Here is a 20,796-nt window from a genome sequence, read left to right as displayed (position 1 = left end):
GTTTGTCCATGAACAGCCACACAGATGTTATAATGAACATGATTGCTGAAATCACATCCAGATGTTTCATCAACAATAATACGACCCACTTAATTTCCCTCGTGTATCAAATGAAAAATGACAAACACAAACATGTACTGTATGTAATTTAGGATGTAACCCAGTTTATTTCCTTCATTATCAAATAAAAAAGGACACATCTAAACACAAACATGAGGTGTATAAATGTGGAATGTTTGACAGATAACATTAGATGGATGAAAGTAATTTTTTGTACTCATTTTTATCCCACAATTTTGTAAACCATTTTTTAGTGGCTGAGGCAGTTTAGAGACCAGGATTAACCCATGTAGACCTGAGGCCGATTCTAAAAAAAAAAAAGTATTTAAAATCCTTTTTCAATCCAGTTTTCATAGAAACATGTTTCTGTCATGTTTCTGTCAGCAAGGCTTTTGCACACCTACAGGCGACAGGTGCGTAGGAGAGGGTACGGTGCCCGACAATGAAAAAGGAACAAACACCCGCACACTGTCTTCAAATGCAGTGAACCAACTTTCGTTGCTGTTTCCCTATTAAAAGTTGGTTCACTGCATTTGAAGACGGTGTATGTCAATGACCCCAACAATTATATTAAATTGGCCACCGACCCCCATCTGAAAATGTGTTGCTCCAGGGACCTCTCCAGAAGCAAAGATTTGAGTTAAAAACGTTAAAGATTTGCGCCACATTTTCAACATTTTCGAAAATCTACAAGCTCGTAGCGCGAGATCTACAAGATCTACAAGCTCGTAGCGCGGCACTCGGTGCTGTGCTATGAGCTAGTAGATCTGCTATTTGTCAATAGCTAAAGTATAACATAATGCTTAAAACACCAAAAGGGGTTCCTGTAAATGCTTTTTTGTGAAGGTACCTACAAGGGGTGGGTACCAAACCTCTGGACCAAGCAGGTACCGCACCGAACATGCTTGCATGGGTATTTAATTTAGTTTCAGTCATGTTTTAGTCATCTAAAATGTTTAAGCTTACTTTGAACTAAATCTACAGTTGTTTTTCTTTTGTGGCGGGACTTGATGGCATCATAATGATTGATTTATTCTTTGCTGCATGCCGAATATATCGTCTACAGTAGATCGGCTATTTTCGGACAAACACCTACGCACAACCAAGCATACCATTTGTTAGTTTTTTTTTATTGACGAAATGCATTATATTTAGTCATAGTTTTTTGTCATAGTCAGTCAGTGGAGCTGTCCTCAAAACGCAAGGAGGAAATATCTTTGGAAGAAAACAGGTAAAAAGAAACTGAGATATGTAAAAAATATTCACACTGCATAAAATTCTGCAGGTCTGTGCATGAGAATTGGACATAACCATTGCTGGTTTTAGAAGAACAATAATCCTTTAAGTGTATCCCCTGCTCCACACCTCAGAGCTATTCTGGGTCATTTATTCAAGGTGTTCTTATCAAGTAACAAGCGTTTTTTCTTTCCTGACAGAAATTGAGCTGTGGCCCAATTATTTTCCCTCTGTCCCACTGTTGTGTGTGCAGATGGAACACTTGGTATGCTGTACTGTCCAAGTATACTTTAAAACGTTCAGTGAAAGAGGGGATTTAAGTGTCGTCTTTATATGACAAACCAATAACCAATGGTACTAGGCCAAGGTTTATGCAAAGCGGCGCTCCTGTTAGCCTGCCCTGGCCTCACCCCGAGGTGGCGGCTGATTTGAATAACGACATTTACCTACAACAGCGTCCAACTCCTTTACTCCAAGCAGCGGTCATTGTGTGTGTGTGTGTGTGTGTGTGTGTGTGTGTGTGTGTGTGTGTGTGTGTGTGTGTGTGTGTGTGTGTGTTTGTGTTTGTGTTTGTGGAATACTAAATCTGTGTTTGTGTGGGATTGTAATCCTGTATAAAAGCCATTAGAAAATGAGAGGTACTGAGAGGTACAGTTGCATTTCATTTCACAGAATTTGTGGTAATGCCCTTTAGCCACCACTGGCACCGGTCACCTTGTAGTCTCTATATGTGACCGCTTCTGACTGAGGCTAAGTCATTGAAATTTTTGTAATTTTCGTTTTTTTTTCATGTCCTATGAAAGCAGCTTCAAATTGACATATTGAGGGGCACGGTGGCACAGTTGGTAGTGCTGTCGCCTCACAGCTAGAAGGTCCTGGGTTCGATTCCCGCTCGCGCTGTGGGCGCTGGCGGCGTGTTTCCTCCTCCGCGTCATCAGTGCCCATACCCGAAGGCGGGGTTGGCGAAAGGGCCTTTCTGTGTGGAGTTTGCATGTTCTCCCCGTGTCCCCTAGGGTAGGTACCCTCACAAAAACATGCAGTAATCCTGGTCTCTAAACTGCCTCCCCCTGGCCAGCCGGGGCACCTGATGGAGGGGAAAGGGACTGTTTGGAATAACGTGTTCCTTCCACGCGCTACGTCCAACCAGGGAAACTCCCCCCTGTCAGGTGTAAAGGAGCAACTTGGACACTCAAGCATGAAGGAAGCATGAGTTAAGTCCGTTGCCCTCCCCAAGTTGGCGGAGGGTGTGTAGAGCCCAGGATCACATTAGATGATTGACACAGGGGTGAAAAATGGGTTACAAAAATCGTGGGATAATATTAAAAAAAAATTTGACATATTGGTTGTTTAGATATAACTTATAGAGTAATAATTAAAAAAACAGTTATTCTTGCCACCATGACCATGTCTCTGTATCAAAGAGAGTCACATATACCCAGGGGTTCCCAAACCTTCCCATGCTAAGGACCCCAAATAGCCACACTGCATGTGGCCTCTGGTTTCAGCGTTTCTATTACCAAATGGCTTTTAATAAACCCTAAAAATAGTGAAGATAGATGATCTGGGAGTGCCTATGGCCCAGGGCGCATGGGGGGGGGGGGGGGGGGTTGGAGGAGGCAAAGGAGATGATATGAAAAACTATATTTTGCACGCATCGGCCCTTGTTCGTGTCACAAGACTTGGGGGCCTACACATGCGTACAACACGAGTATATATTGCTGCAATTTGGCAGGGAATGAGTTAGAGAGATGAAGCCCCAGTGGAGCAGCCGATAAGAAATGGAAGAAATCTCATACATATTGTGAGGGGGAGTGGAGAGAGGCCACATCACAGGCACAATCAATAAGGTCACCTGAGTGACTCCGTCAGGGCCACATGTGTTAACGACAAGGGTTTTCACATGGAGCAGCAACGGCTCAGGAGGTAGAGCGGCCGCTTGGGAAGCTGATGGTTCCCTGGTCGATCCACAGTTCCCCTCTGGGTTGGTGTCCAAGTGTCCTTGAATTGACGCTGAACCTCCTAACTGCTCCTGGTGAGCAGCTTAGTGGGTTGGGTGGTTTCCTCTGCTATCGCCATGTGAATGTGTGTGTGAATGGATGTAATGCATGTTGTAAAAGCTCTTTGGATGTAGACGCTATATAAACGGCACCATTTATCACAGGGTTATCAAAAGTGGGGAGGAGAACCGTCGCAAAGACCATTTTCCAGCAAAAACGTTCTTATTATTTAATATTTACGCTAAAGACGAGAGGCTGGTCTGCATTTATGCGAGCCCCGGAAGTCATCAGTAACATAGCTCTAAATGCAACAGCATTAGAGCTATGGACCAGAGCTAATGTCAGTATTGTGGACATGTCAGTATGGTGAAAATGTTTTCAAATATTTTTTTGTGAAAATAGCCGATCTATACAAGCTCAACTTCTGACTTTGTTACCTGTAGTAAGTGAGCCCACATGCACGCATGCGTGCGGTTAGTCGCAAGTCACGTCACCTCTGTAATTGAATTCATGAATCCAGTCAGGACATCTGACCGTAGCCTATGCCTACAGACTACAGCACTTAACTTTCACACAATGGACCATTGATATGCACAAGTCGGCAGCTTTTGTAGCTTGGTAAAAGGTTCGAATGGGAGGAGGAGCAGACTTTCTTTTTTCTCCAATCTGTGAAGGCCGGGCAAGAACTCCATTGACTGGGCCATGGCCCGAGTTGCCGAGTGGACGATACTCTTCTGCATCACGAGAACATTTCCATTATTATTTTTAAGCCATTTCACAATAGGGGCCCTTCAAAGTTCAGCCAGAGAGGCTATGGCTATTTGGAGGAAAGATTGGGAACACCCCCAGTTAAGGAACAGGCGAAGGTGAAGCAAGACTTAACCCGATCCAGCACAAAGTATTCAACCCCAAGTACTGGAGTCGAAGTATAGATAGTATACTATATTAAAATATTACAAGTGAAAGTTTTCCTGTCAAATCTTTTTTGTCTCCACCAGGCCGAAGGCATGGGGAGAGTATGTTTGGCACTCAGTCTGTCCGTCCATCCGTCCTTTCCGTGTATCCGTCTGTGAACAGCTAATCTCTGCCACCCTTATTTAACTATATCTTTATAGATATGGTTCTAGTTCTAGGTCTAGGTGTGAATGGCCCTTTGCTCTCCAATGCTACTGTAATTACTGCTACCAATACTGGAAGAACACATGATGGTAACATTAATTAACCGATTTACTCAAGTTTATATCATAGTAAAATCAAAGCAATTAAGAGTTCATCTAAAGTTTAGATTTTAGAGTGCCTCTCCTTTCAATTTATGAGAGCAGAGATGATGCTACCTCTAGACTGACTAATTAAGGATTATTGCTGGCTTATGTATTTACATATTAATAAGGTAACGATGGATATTGAGAATTTGTGGGTGTACGTAAATGTCAGTCCACATTACAATACCGTGGTACTTTGTTGCCTGGCAACTTGAATGAATGCCGATCTTGTCGATTTGTGACTGCTGTCGAAGCTGGGAAGGATTTGCAGCGAAGTCCACACAGATCTCAGTTTGATTGTTTCCTGGGAATAATACTTCACATAGATCAGGAAAGTAGAAGCATCAGTCCTTAAATATAGAAAAACACTTCATATAGTTTGATTTTGATGGTGGTTTCTTTTTCGCCATTTCTTGAAAATGTAACACTTTTGAAAATCTCAGGTTTTCACATGAAAGTGACGTAATGCAATCCTGACAGACTCTTGTTCAGTCCTGTCGGGTTGTATAGCTAAATCCGTGCTGACTCTGAGGGTATAATGAACCTTCTTTGCAGTGCAGGTGTCTTGACACATGAAAAAGTCAATTTTCAACCAACTGGATTTAGATTAGATGGACGATGGTGTGCAATCCGTGCATGTGCGTGTGTAGTGCGTGTGTCTAACAATCTTGTTAGATCTGCTATTTAGTATTTTCAGAGTGCAATACCGAGCGGAACAAGTTACTCCTATTTTAGTGCTATTTTTTTTTTTTTCCACCAGTCCCTCCCAAACGTATAGTGTGTTGACAAATATATTCAGTCTTGGTCATAACTTAGTTTTTATTTGGTTTTTGTTAGTGAAACAGAGACGAACATTTTTTTGTCATAGTTTTAGTCGACAAAGTCAACAGTGGAACACGCCCAGGTTCTTTCTTCCATTTCCTGAAAAGCAACCGTTTTGGACATACGACTTTTCCGGCCGACGGTGGCGACACGCGTCGGCCTGTAATGCACCGTTATGAGCTTGACTCACGTCTGGCATGATCTCTATAGAGTCCATTGGCTCTGCGTGGCGTCCCTAATGAGGTTCCATCTCAGTGCAGGTGTGATGAGGATTACGGGGGGGGGGGGGGGGTTCTTTGAGGGCTCGGAGGTGGGAGGTCTGTAATTGGCGTGACATTTTTATCGGCTATAACCGCCGCGGACTCTACCCGCCAGCCATATAGAATGGCATGCTATCCTTCTAGTCTACATACGCCTGGTATAATGACAACCACTCCCCTGACGTAGGAGCAGCGACGCTAGGCATACAAAAATAAGTTTGGGAACAGCCATGAATCTGTGGTTCTCAATATTTTCCTATGTAAACGACTCTCATATTAACATGTCTTTGGCCACGGACCCCCATCGGAAATTATTTTGCACCAGGGACCTCCCCTACAACATTTGTGTTATTGAAATGTTACATTTTTCATGTTTTTTTTAAATTATTATTAGCTCACAGAGCCGGTAGATCTGCTATTGTCAAATAGGGTTAAAGTGTATATTACCTACTTTACCATGGGGAACCCCTCAAGGACACCTGGGGGTCCCCCAACCTCACTTTGAGAACCACCAAACTAGAGACAACCTCACTGACGGGTATTAAATTGAAAGTGTCTATAATTATTATGAGACCAGGGAAGTCGGGGTGCAATGGAGTGCCATCTCTGTCACTAGTCTGCACACAATGCACTCCTACAGGCAAACTTAACTATCAGTGATGCAGTGGAGCGTGAGGAGTTGGACAGAGGGGGCGCTGTGTGTCCTCCCGATGGGGGCTCCTCGCTGGCAGGTGAGCCGTAGGGTATAATAGTACTATAGTGACAGGCAGTGGGAGGAATTAATTGGCGTAAAAGGATTAAGGACTAAAACCAGGAGAAAAGATAATTAGAGTGAATGTCACTGTGACTGAATTTTGTCTTCAGCCCTCTAGTCTAGCCTGCAGGGCCATTTCAACCCAAATCAGATGTGTAAATGTACCGCACGTGCGTGCGTGCGTGCACGTGTTCGTGTGTGCGTGCATGCGGAATAACTGTCACATCACAGTTTTATGGGTATAAAGCTTTGGTTGAAATTCTCTCTTTTTCGTACTCACGCCATTGTTTTGTAGTATTCCGTGAGAGGAGAGTATATAGGTAGAACCAAGGGATGGAGATACAGTAGAACAGGTTCAATTGAACTAATATACATTACATATACGGTATGCACACAGATAGCGTGTGTGAAACAGGTATATGAATGAACATGAATGAGCATTCTAAATATTAGCACCATGTCGAAACCTATCTCCATATTGTAACTTTTTTGTGTTTTTGGTAAATTAACGCCCTATAGGCTACTTGATCAAACACAAAAGCATCAAAAGTAGCACATTGGCAAGCTGTGTGAAGTGACACGTTTTGAGCTTATGATTGCTATTTTTTAATTTGAATCCTGAAAAGTAACACTTTTGGACATATGAGATTTCCATTTCTACCCATGAGGTTTCCACCCGACTGAGACCGAGATAAATAAATAAAACAGTAGCATATCTGTGTGTGTGTGTGTGTGTGTGTGTGTGTGTGTGTGTGTGTGTGTGTGTGTGTGTGTGTGTGTGTGTGTGTGTGTGTGTGTGTGTGTGTGTGTGTGTGTGTGTGTGTGTGTGTGTGTGTGTGTCCAACCGTTGACATACACACCTTTTCTTCAATTCCTGTCAGGATTATTCCGGTAATGTGTTACTGACTGTTGGTATGAAAAATCGATTGTTGGGGGGAAATGTGAAAGTGCATATAGAAAGAAATTATATATTTCTTTGGTACGTGATTCCATTTTGAGAAAGTTAATTTACCATATGCAATGAATGCAGGACTCTAGCTCTATACCAGCCAGAAATAGCTTCTCATTTATGAGATGCCATGATAATAATGCAGAGGAAAGTGGGAGAAATGGACTCCAAATAGGACTGGAGACTTTTTCTCTATTCACTAACACACTCCATTCGGGAACGTATCGATTTCCTTCTGGAGGTGAGAAATTCTCCGCGGACTCTATAACACATCCTAACTAGTCTGTAATGTGTCTCCTAAAGAGTGTAGGAGGTCGTTCCTAATATGTAATCTATGTGCAAATCGTGTGTGAGTGTGTGTTGCCGTCCCAACGCCGTCACAGCTCGGCGTCTTGTCTCAGTGAAAAGAAAGTTCTCGTATGGTTCATGTCTGCTACATGATTAGAACGTTATAGCAAGTGACACGTTTCGAGCTTAGGGATATGCTACTTGTGCTGAATAAATAGCTTATTTTGATCGCTTGGAAATTCTTTTTTTCCCCTACACATCTGTCTTTCATAATGACCAGATATGCTGCAGAGTGTTTTGTCCCAAATGGGCTGATGTTTAAAAAAGGCTAACTAGCGCAAGAACCAGCACGCATGCTCTGAGTTGCGGTGTGCTCTGGATGTAGTTATGTCATTTTTCATCTGTACCACTCGTTATTGTTTATTATTAGATGTGTAACATCAGATTAAGTTAAGAAAATGGTTATTCCGTTTTAACCCAATAAAACCAGGAAAGTATCTGTCATTTTAGATTTGAGCTATATATACTAGCAACATATATTTAAAAAAATATAATAATTGAAGAGTAAGGACACAAATTGTGATTGGCCGGAATGAGATGATAGAGCGCCCCTCACTTCACACAGGTGTGATTCTTTTGGGAATAACTGACATTTTTTAACACAAATCTTCTCTTCTGGGGGTACCCCTGGCACAAAACATTTACAGATGTAATGGGTCCGAAAAAGTTTTAGAATGTCTTGATGGTTTAAGTAAAGTGTTCCTTCTGTTTCAGGTCTTCATCTTCTCTCTCTCTCTCTCTCTCTCTCTCTCTCTCTCTCTCTCTCGCTCTCTCTCTCTCTCCCCCAAAGACACAATCACAGGTGCCGTAGCCGTGAAATCTAATAAGCTCTAATTAAGGGGGGATCGGCGACCTCTGTCTCTGACTGTCACTTCATTTTCCTCCCAACACGTTTGACTCCGGCTCTGCCTCGATGTCACTGTGGCTCGTCTATCTGTTAATCACCCTGTCAATTTGTCCCCTTTGTCTCCCCCAAGAACTAATTTTCTCCACCTATCTGTCCATCTCAGCCCTTTTTATGTCCATACTTATCCTCCTCTATTGTGATCGTCTCTCTCTCTCTCTCTCTCTCTCTCTCTCTCTCTCTCAGTGTCTGTCGAGCGAGAGACTGAGAGAGACAGACACCTCCTAATCTCTTGCTCTCTCACTCTGTGTCTGCCTGCCTGTCTGTCTGTCTCTCTTTGCCGTGTGTGTGTCTCTCTCTCCTCTGCTGGTTTAGTATTCAAACCTCCAGGTAGAATAAATTCACATTGTGATAAATATAAATCCACCATAGAGGTTGAATTAATGACTCATTTGTCAGTGATCCTTGGCCCTGCATCTTTATCCTGATTGTGTGTGTGTGTGTGTGTGTGTGTGTGTGTGTGTGTGTGTGTGTGTGTGTGCGCTCGCGCAATTTCCAAAGAAATACAGAATATACTCCAGCTCTTTGATAAACTGAAGTCACGCAGGTGACAATTTCAGCCAATCAGGACTGGAGAGAGTACCCAATCATGAGCTTAATTTGTATATTTTTCCAGTTCCAATTGTGTCTGCTCATTTCATTTCTCTGTGTCATCACTTCCAATTTCACTTGATTCATCTGTGTCTAAAAATGCTATGGTAAAATAGTTTTCTGTTTAATACAGAGCTGGGGAGACATGGAGACAAAACAAGTGTGACATTCATTTCCTCTTTTTCTTTCTTTCTTTAACCTTTATTTATTCAGGGAAGTCAGTTGAGCGCACGCTCTTTTCCAATAACGCCCTGATTACAGTACACATAACATACAATATAAACACAAATACATTACAGGATAAGAAACAATTCAGAGTGAACAAGCACAGCTAGATCTCAAATGGATCCTTACAAGACTTTTAAAAGTGAAATCAAGTTGTTCAGTTAAAGTACATTTAGAATTCCGGACTTTTACTTGTAAGTATTTCTATATTGCAGTATTGACACTTTTACTTAAGTAAAATATTTGAGTACTTTCTCCACCACTGCTCCACACTGGCCATGGAACGCCTCGGGATCCCCCATGCAGGATGAAGTGGCTAATATATTGCCCCGGAAAGGGAAGTCTGCAGCACTCTGCCCCCGTGACCTGCATCTGGATGCGGGTCACGGGGGTTTTTGAGGTGTGTCCCCCGGGACACCTCAAAGACCCCTGGGGGGACAATCAAATCTTTATCATAAAATGTTCACTAGTACCGTAATACGAACGCATGTGTTTGAGTGCTATGCGTGCGTGCGTGCGTGCGTGCTCAGTCAGTACAGTGAAACAGACAGACAGACAGACGGACCGTAGCAGTCTGTTAATGAGCCAGGCTGATCTATCTTCTTCCCTCTGCAGCGATACGGAAATGAGAGAGGCCCGTCATTACTGCTAGTCTGTTCTGTTAATGCTCCAGCAGCAGCACAGCCATAATCCTGCTCTGCAAATAAATTATGAATGCGATAAAAAACGGAAACTCTCGGCAGCAGCGTACGTACTCACCAGCAGCAGCAGCTATAACTGCTAATTGTTACGATGCCGTGATCTCTGGTTTAATGCGGATGCAAAACGATTGTTTTCACAAAAGAAAACCTTGTATGTCCAAAACTGTTACCCTTCAGGAAAGGAGAAGAAGTCCAATAGGTCCAGTGTAGTTCGGTTCATTTAGTTGACCTGCCATCCTATAGTTTCAATGTCAGTGGTGGAAAGTAACCAAGTACATTTACTTAACCCATTCTGGATGGGTTTTATAAGCATTACGTTATACTTTAGCTATTGGAAAATAGCAGATCTACAAGCTCATAGTGCCACGTTACGAGCTTGTAGATCTGCTATTTTAGAAAAATCGTGAAAATGTGGTGCAAATCTTTGAATATAGGGGAGGGGGGGTGGGGGGGGTTGACATATTTTCAGATCGCGGTCCGCAGCCAAATACATATCTTTGGGGTCCTTGGCATGTAATAGTTTGAGGACCATTGATACAGAAACAAGACATTTGTAGAATCGAGCTCAGGTCTAAATGGGTTAAGTTGTGTACTTAATAAGTACAATTTTGAAGTATTTGTACTTGAGTATTTCCAATTTCCAACACTTTTACTTTTACTCACTACATCGCAGATCCAAATATTAGACCCCTGGGAGATGGAGTCTGTCCCCGTAACAATGCGCTAGAGTCTAGACCCCTGGGAGATGGATTGCTGAGGTGAAGCGCCACACCTACCATCAGCTCCCAGTACTTCCCGCATGACTTGCCACAACCCAAGCCGTGCTACTCATACGCTGAGTTGGCGCTGCCCGGGATCGAACGCATGAACTCGTGGTCCGAAAGGCGAGAGCTCTACCGACTGAGCTACCCCAGACACAAATCGACAAGACACAAGATGAAATCAACGCTGATATGGAGATAGGAGGTTTTCTGCCCGTCTACAGGGGGGGGGGGGGGGGAGACACACAGTAGTGTGTGTGATGGCTGTGCAGTGCCGGAACAGGCATGACATTACGAGCTCTGCCTAAATGAAAACGGAGATGGGTGCTGATGGGTGCTCGGAGGGTCGGGTGACTCACTGATGATGGGGGACATTCGGCGATGGAAGACGTGGCCTACTCTGATTGTTTTTAATTAACTACAAGTAGCAGTACCACAATATTAAAACAATTAAACTCTGTTACAACTAACATAGTTATCGTCTCCTCGTCACGAAGGAGATCTCTAGTCGGCAAACAAGGAACTCAACAACAGTGGTGGGAAAAGTACTCACCTTTTGTACTTACTATAAAAGTATCAATACTGCAATATAGAAATACTCTGTTACAAGTAGACGTCAGGAATTCAAATTTACTTGAGTAAAAGTACAAAGGTTTTGGTATCAAAATGTACTTAAAGTACCAAAAGTAGAAAGTACTCTTTATGCAGAATGTCTAATTTAATTTAATTTAATTTAATTTAATGTATAAACATCTTTTGAAACTAGCAGATCTATAGCGACACATTGTGAGCTTGTAGATCGGTTATTATACATGAAATGTATATATGGCTGAAGTGGGTAATTATGTTTTGTAATAATAATAACAATCTACAAAGTAACTAGTAACCAAAGCTGTCAAAGAAGGTCCTGGGTTCGATTCCCACTGGGGACGCTGTTGGGTGTGTTCTATCCTCCGCGTCATCAGTGCCCATACGAGGCAGGGTTTACATGTTCTCTCCTCCGCGTCATCAGTGCCCACTGCCCATACCCGAGGCAGGGTTGGCAAAAGGGCCTTTCTGTGTGGACTGTGGAGTTTACATGTTCAATCCTCCGCATCATCAGTGCCCATACCCGAGGCAGGGTTGGCGATAGGGCCTTTCTGTGTGGAGTTTACATGTTCTCTCCGTGTCCCCTAGCTGCCGCTGAAAATACATCAAGGTGCTCTCTATTTTATTTCCCCTAAAGCTATTTCAAAAGCATTAACATATTGAATTCATTGAGTCCTTGATCCTTGGCTCGGTTGCCAGGCTTGCTTTGTCAGAAAGAGGGTGTGGATAATTTCCTTTGTGAAAAGTGGATAGAATGGTGCTGTGGCCAACTGGCCATTCACAGTAGGGCTGCTGCAACTATAGATGCTAATAATTCTTATCGATTACTCTATCGATTACTTTTTTCCGATTAACTCATTCAGACAGATTTCTACGAAGGCATTCTAAAGCAGTAGTTCCCCAACTTTTCCGTGGCAATAATTAAAACTATTTGTCTGCGCAACCCCCATCTGAAAAATGTTTTGTGCCAGGGCAAAATTACACAGTGTATGTATTTGTAACTGTTCTAGCTTTTGCAGCAGCTACAACGTCGGATGCATCTTTGTATCTTCATGTCGCTGGCTTCCATTGACAATGAATGGTAGACTGTAGCTTTGCATCTGCCCATGTGGACGCAGCATAAGAGGTTTTTGCTTATATTGCTTGTCGCAATGCCTGATTTTACACTTGGTTGCATGTTGATGTGTCGCATCGCAAATCTTGTAGATTTGCTATTTTCAGAGAGAACCAAACATAAAATGATTAGCATTTTAGTTCTACTGGATCGTTCCTCCACTAGTCCCTCAAAGTTTTAGTCATCATGGTTTATTTTTTATTTTGTTTCTATTTAGTTTTCGTCAGTGAAAAATTGTAGTCGACGGACATTTTTCGCCGTAGTTTCAGTCGACGTATGTGGTTGCATGATCCCAACGACATACGCAGTTGACAAAATCAATACTGGCTGCTCGCTCATTCTTTCCACGGTGTCCAACGTGAGTTTCCCCAGACAGACCGCCATCCATTCATAGTGGAGGCATATGGCCACATGAGACTATCAGACTACATGAAAGCACATATGGCTGTGTCTGACCCTTGGAGTTTCACATTGAACATTTTTAGTGTTCCGTTCAATAGACTCAGCCAGGTATAATCATAAGTAGCCTCGGGAACAAATTCTTCCCGAGCCATGTGGCTGGCCTAATGTGTCAGGGAGCCGATCTCCTTTTTCTGTAGCGTGAGGCAGCTGATGTGAAGTTAATTTCCTGGACATGATGCTGTAGTATGTTGCAGGCACTTACCATCTAGACTGCTGGAACCCACCTATGCTTTCTATGGTATAGGCAGCTCCCGGCATGAGACTAATTAATTATAGCGACAGAGAGAGAGAGAGGAGTGTGTGTGTACGTGTGTGTTCGCGTAAATTTAACAAAGGTGCAGACGATCAGAAATCAGCAGAGAGTGATCGACGTTTGCGCTACTGTATGCCGAATTGAAGTGGACTTGGCCCCAGACTTTTTTTTTTACTGTCATTGTTTTTTACTGTCATTGTGGAAGACAGGGAATCTTGTAACTACAGCTTATGGAACTGAAGTCAAGTCAAGTTAAAACTCTTGTAGAGAAAACACCATTTGCATGGCTTTGGCTATCATTTGACTATCGAGATTCGAGATAGATAGTAGGCCTACTACAGGACATTATCATATCATGCATATTGCATAGTGGGGGTTGCATTACTTTGTTTTCATCATGGGACTATTTCACGTCTGTGTGAATGTCTTTGTTGCATAATCTTTGAGACCAAGTGCCACTGCTGGAACTAGTGCCCCAGGAGGACAAACATCAAGCATAAACATGACAGTTTTCACAAAATATCATTGTTTATATATCTTTCTTTGAGATTTACATTAGCGACAAGCCCATTTAGTCATAATAAAAAAATCAAATCTCTGATTTATTTCTCCCGATCTTGATCATTTGGAAATCGGCTCCGATTTCCGATCACCTGATCCAAACAGGACATCCCTAACTAAAATGTTAGGGAGGGACTAGTGGAAAAGTAATTCAGTAGAACTAAAAGACAAGTCATTTTATGTTTGGTTTGCGCTCGGGTTTTGGGCTCTTGAAATTACAGATCTACAAGCACACAGGGCATCACACTGCAACAGTGTAGGGGGGAAAATGCAACAGTTGTACAAATATTCTCATCTGCTTTCCTCGTGACATACTGTATCTTTGGGGGAAATATTTACATATTTACGTACCGTTAATATGACAAAAGGTGCTATTAAAGTAACAGTGTATGTAATTCAGGGTTGCCGTGGATGTTTTTTTTTTTTTAACCCATTCTGACCTGAGATCAGATTCATACGAGGTTTCCACTGGACACACACTGGTCTGATTAACCCATTCTGACCTGAGATCAGATTCTAAAAATGTCAGTCGTTCTTCGATTTTTTTCAAAAATAGCAGACCTACAAGCTCGTAGCGCGCCACTCGGTGGCGCGCTATGAGCTTGTAGATCTGCTATTTTTCAATAGCTGAAGCACAACATGATGCCAACACCAAAATGGGTGCCCGGTCAGAATGGGTTAAGAGGTGCCTTGAGTCAAACAAGTTTAAGAACCACTCATATACAGGTATGCGAGTAACATTCTTGCTTTTTGTGAGTCTGTGTGCTTGCATGCTGCCGTGCGTATGCACGTGCACATACTCGCGTGTGAGTGCATGTGTGAAACAAGCAGACAGGCACCAGACGTGTCTGAAATGTCTTTCAGAGCTCCATGAATAGATCTCAGACTGCTGCCAAAAGAACTGTTGAGCATCAACGTTCTCTTCTCCAGCATGGATGTTTTTTTTTCTTCCTCCAGAGATCTAATCAGTGTGTGTGTGTGCGCATTTGTGTGCGTGCGTGCGCATGTGCGTGTGTGACTGACACAAACGTTGGTCTGGGTCCAGCTTCCTTCCAGCTCTCAATCCTCTAATCAAAACTGTTTTTTGGGGGAAAATGTAACGGTTGACTGCAGAATGGTGAAGTACTTTTCTTTAAAGTAAAAAGTAGCAATACCTCATTAGAGATATACTGTGTTACTAGTAAAAGGGTCTGTGTATATTTTAAATTTGACTTGAGATTCTTTATTATATTGAATCCGAATTCAAAAGGTTGAACTGAAGTTTCATTAATTATTACATCTAATCATTGTATTTTCTGCTACTGAACTCTTTTTTTTTTAAACCATTTAAAACCGGGAAAGCATTTAACATTTTAGCTTTTTCCCCTAGCAGAAATATAAGCTTGTTATCTGCAATTTTTTATCACTTTTAAAATATCTTGAAAGTGTGAGAACTAGTGATTTGGAAGGCTTTCGTAGGTTTTGTTTCTTTTTATACCCTTGGGTGCTGTGTAGCTGACGTGGGATTGGGAAGGGTGGGAATTGACTATATTCACACAGTTGCCATCTTGCTCTCATGTCATATCTGTGGGTTGGGAGGAAATGCCACCCCGCGTGGCACATTTTAAGTATGACTCACAGTAAGGGCAAAATGAATATGGTGAATACGTGTATGTAGGATGAATGTGATGTTACGTACCTACTGTCAAAGGAAAAACACGTATGTTTTCAAGTAATTGTAGTGGATTCAAAGTGCAATATTTGCCTTTGAGGTGTAGTGTGGTGAGAAGTAAAAGTACTGACAATTGGAAATACTCCAGTAAAGTTAAACATACCTCAAAATTGCACTTCACTGTAAGTACACTACAAGTAAATGTACTACGTTACTTTCCAGCCCAGCGCCTTGTGCCTGATAGGACGCTGGTCACGTGAGGATGCTCATGGGACTCATACACCCCCCCACATCCTGTTCCTGCAGGCTCCAGACCCGAGTAAACAACAACTGGCCATGATGGACCAACAATCCAACTGAGTTGTAGATCCACAAGTTCAAACCGCGTGGCTTCGCACCGCGTTTCAAACCGCATGGCTTCGCACCGCGTTTCAAAACGCGTGGCTTCGCACCGCGTTTCCAGCTTGCGGTTCTGCAACTTTTGATGCTTGAAAAAAAATTGGACACTCAAGTGACTCGAAAACAATACTTTACTATAGTTTACTATGAAAACCTGCACGAGGCGTCCGTTACAACCCGTGACACGCTCCATATAATTATGGCCAGTACAGAATTAATTTCATATGTTGATCTGACCTCATCAAACCCTGTACACTCAAGACACGCTCCATATATGGCCAGTACAGAATTCATTTCACATTTTGATCGGACTTCATCAAACCCCTAGATCTCCATATATGGAGCTGGCCTGTTCTGACATCACAAAGTTGTTCTGACATCACAAAGCGGTTCTGACTTCAGCGTGACCTCGCGTACAGTAACTTTCCCCAGCGGGGGTCTGTCCGTCACACCAGAACATTTCAATCTGAGAGCAGTTTTCAGCTTATCACAATGATTCAATCTTCCCCGTCTGGCTGAAACCTTGCAGCCTATCTCCAAATGTGATCTTTTTATCTTTTCTCGTCATTTAATGCCCTACTTTTATGAGAGTGTCAAGCCTGAAAGAACTAATCTATCAGAAGTAAATTAAATTCCCATAGAAAGGAAGTGTCATTCATCACAATGAATGAATTGAATACATAGGAACACAACAGAAACATGTCCCCAGGACTTTTTTGTGTTAGGCTAGTCATCTTACTCTGCGTACCGCATGCTTTTTTTTTTTTTTAATTACATTTTACAGGAGTGCCAGCCCTGCAGAGGGGAGACAGGTGACAAACAATGCAACCTCAGTGTCAATACTAATATAAACATATTTAAACCTCTTGCAATCATTGTGTGGGTACAATATATATAGGGCACGGGCTGCCTCGTGACACTGACTAATAAAGCATTATAGCAATTAATCAATCAATCAAGTCGCTCTGCATTAAGAGCGTCTGCTAAATGCCTACATTTTAAATTGCACAAAGCACTGCGTTGTGAACTCATTTGACGAAATTATCAGGATATTTACCGGTAGTCTTAGTTTTCATCATCATAGCTTAGTTTTTATTTAGTTTTCGCCAGTGAAAAAAGGTAATCGACAAACGTTTTTCGTTTTTAATCTACAAAATCGACCCTGCTCTGTCTGAGCTTTGTCCGAGCGGTGACACAGGGGTGGCTCAGGGGTAGAGCGGCTGGATGGAAACCGTAAGGTTGCCAGTTCGAACCCGGGCTCCCCCAGAGTTACCGTCGAAGTGTCCTTGAGCAAGACACTGAACCCCTAATTGCTCCCGATGTGCTGGTTGGTGCCTTGCATGGTTTCCGCTGCCATCGGTGTATGAATGTGTGTGTGACTAGGTGAATGTAATGCACAATCTCTGTAAAGCGCCTTGGATAAAGGCGCTATATAAATGCACCAATTACCATTTACATACTGTACAATAGCAGGCACATTCAAACCCTCAACCACTCTAACGACAGTTCTCCTGGGGGCCAGGGTGATGCAAACAAAGGGAAAGCCAGTTTATTTATCATGGCCATCTTTTGAATACGGTTGAAAAAGCGGCTTGCTGAAATGTGTTTTTATACAACTGCCAGCTCCGCACTCTGTGTGTCTGGGGTGAGTATATCTTTGCTTTAGTGCTTCTATTTGAATATAATTTGAATGTCAGTTGCATGACGGGAGGCTTTTGTTTGCTAATCCTCACACAATTCTATAGGCTCTCGCATCACCGTGTCCGCTTTCCACTTGCGTCTCGTTGTCCCAAGTGTAATGATAAAGCAGGTTAGAGCAGTTTTATATTGTCATGTCAAGGACCGCAACAGTTGATAAAAAATATTGCCGCAGAGCCACATCTGAAATTTGATGCCAAGGACCCCCATATTAGAAGATGTATTTATTTATATGCCGGTATCCATCCATCCATTCACCCATCCATCTTCAACCGCTTATCCGGAATCGGGTCGCGGTGGTAACGGTTCCAGCTGAGATTTCCAGACTTCCCTTTTTCAAGCAACATTAGTAACTTCCTCCTTGGGGATCTGGAGGCGTTCCGAGGCCAGTTTAGAGATATAATCCCCCCATCTGAACCTTGGTCTGCCACGTGGTCTCTTCCCAGTGGGACGTGCAGCGAGGACCTCCTTAGGGAGACACTGCGGAGGCATCCTTACTAGATGCCCGAACCACCTAAGCTAGTTACGTTGAAATTTGTGACCTGCTGACATATGTGACAATCGTGTAGACTAGTTTAAAAAGCAGGTGGCTTGCACACATCCAGTTCCTGGCTAGTGCTGGACAAAGGTAGATACATACAATGAAGAAGTGGTCCACACACAGGCTTTGCTCCAATAGTTTTTATTGTGTTAAAACACCATAAATTAAGACACAATGTTTCGGCCGTGAATGGCCTTCATCAGGTGATGGACAATCGTGTAGACATAGACATCATAACGTCAGTGTCCGAACGTAAATTGTTGAGGTTTGTTTATTAGCAGTGTTCAACCTATTTACGGTTGTTCAAAGCTATTTAGGCCACATTTTAAAGTTTAAAGACCTCCTTGTAAGTTATGTGAAGTCCACAATATGGTCACATATTTCGGCAGGTCACCAATTTCACCGTAACACCACTGTGCTGGAGTGAGCGTTAGTGAGTGTGTGGCTGAGATTTGGGATATTGGATTGGCTTAGGTGAGGCATGACATCTACTAAGAAGAGCAGGGAGACAAAATGCAACCACCCCAATTGTACAAGTTGTATTGTAATAACTATTTTTTTTTGCTGGTAGCATAATTGTAGTTAATCTGTGCCACCAGGACTCCACTATGAGAACCACTTAGACTTAGAGGTCACTCCCATTAGTGGCCGCACATGTTTGTGAGCCTCTGGAATACTGACAGTCTCTGAAAAGACACCGTTTATGCCATTTTTGGAAGCCCAGTAATTGGATTAGCTTGTTAATATTTATACATTTATTTCTGCTCTAGCTATTATTAAGTTTAAAAAATGTGATGTATATATTATACATCAAATGCAAATGGACATCTCTCTCAGGCCACAGGAAATGACTGCAGGCTTTTTTACTGTGTGTGTGTGTTAGACACAGTCTTTTGAATAAAATATATTTTAGTCATCTCAAATTCAAATATTTCAGATTACTGACTTGTATTTGCATTTTTATTTTGACATTTCAATACAGCAATGCACTGATAATAAAATAAAATAATCGTACACTGTAATTTGTACTTTTACTTTTTGACAGAGAAACCTTCACTTGTCGTGTCTACATTGCAGGTAGAAAGACAATGTGGATGAGAGCTTGAAGATGTTTGCAGGGTAGCGATGGAGAAATCATATACAACCTCAGTAAAAGGCAGCAGCAAACTTTGATTTAAAAAGAACCGAGAGTTGTAGCAGAGCAGTCCTGCGTTTGTTTTCCTGGGAGTTTGTTCCGGAGATGTCTTGATGCATGAAAACTAAATGCTGCTTCTCCGCATTTGTGTTGTTATGACTCTCTGGGCTCTGGGGGACAGACCTGTCACAGACCAGTGGTTCCTAACCTCTCTGGATCGGGGGCTACTTCAAAATGTCAAAATTGCTCACGGCCCACCCATCTGCCCACTTAACACAGTAACCTTGATTGATTGAATGTATTTGGAGACTTAAAAAAGAGCCCAGAGCACTTTCCGGCATCACCGAGGATGGACACATAAGAAAGCCTGAGGGCAGATTTCCATTGTGGTTCCATTGCTCAAATGCAACAATACACCTACACCTATGTTTTTTATTTTAGTATTTAGTAATTCAACTTTCACTCTCTTCTTGAAATGAAACAATAGTTTCCGTTATTTTTCGCTGTTAGAGAACTGGTTGTGCTCACTAGGGCTGTTAACATTCCTCGGAAATAAAATTTGTCATAAAAATTGTCCTGAATATTTAATATATTTGAATATTATTATTTAAAAAAAATTAAATAAAAAAAACTAAAAAGAACAGAGAGAGAGAGAGAGAGAGAGTGTGGGATTTATGAGCACGGGCACTTAATTATTTCACAAATAAGGCACTGGGCCCCGGACCACAGGCTGGGAATCTCTGTCCCAGACAACCTTCAAAGCGAATCGTTTGCTAAAGTCTGAAATCAGTCAGTGAAGTGTCATAAAGTTTGAGTTCCAGTATGTCGTTATCTTTATTCCCCATATATTTTCATAAGATACTAAGAAACTCTACAATAAATGTCTGTTTTTCCTGGAGCTGTTGCTCATTCTGACGCAACGACATGAATCCAGTTGGAAAGCGTGAGTTTTCTCAGCCAGGCATGGATGCATCCACGATCCAGCTTATCTCCAGTAAATACCAGCTGTGATGTCTCAGTCGGCACAAACACAGAGAGCCAGATAATGTAAGAGTCTTCTTGACTCAGTCTTCTTGGCTCACACAGTCACTTATACTTAAAACAAACCGCCTTTGTTTACCAGGGAGTTAACAGTAACTTTTTGCTTTGAAACATGATAAGCCATAAAACCAGTGGTTCACCCAAACTTTTCTCCCTTTGAGCACACTGTTCTTACATCTGACAAAAGCTGACATCCACATGTGCTTGGACGCACGCACTCATGCATGCACGCACGCACGCACGCACGCGCACACACAAACACACGTTTTTCCAGACATTAACTGGAAACTCCCACGTCCAAAAAATTTACTTTGCAGGATTCAAATTCAAAAGTAGCTCCAAGCTCGAAATGAGCCGTTTCGCGCCATTTTTCAGACATGGGGACTTTCTAGGGTTCATGCGATTAAATTAGAAACATGATGTTTATATAGCAGTGCCATTTAGCACAGGGCTTTGGAAGAGGCCGGTGACCTTTGGAAGGCC

The 20,796-nt window shown here is 42.4% G+C and overlaps 1 protein-coding gene across 3 annotated transcripts in view; it reads left to right on the top strand.

Annotated features, from left to right (window-relative positions):
• The window catches only part of LOC308328722 (cGMP-dependent protein kinase 1), a gene marked incomplete at its 5' end in the record, with an annotated part of 153,833 nt that overhangs the window by 36,046 nt on the left and 96,991 nt on the right, over positions 1-20,796 (top strand). The gene's annotated exons all lie outside the window — the stretch shown is intronic.

The sequence above is a fragment of the Protomyctophum bolini genome, assembly GCF_963924005.1.
Source record: "Protomyctophum bolini genome assembly, chromosome: 14".
NCBI lineage: Eukaryota > Metazoa > Chordata > Actinopteri > Myctophiformes > Myctophidae > Protomyctophum > Protomyctophum bolini.
This window is presented reverse-complemented; position numbering and strand designations above follow the sequence as displayed.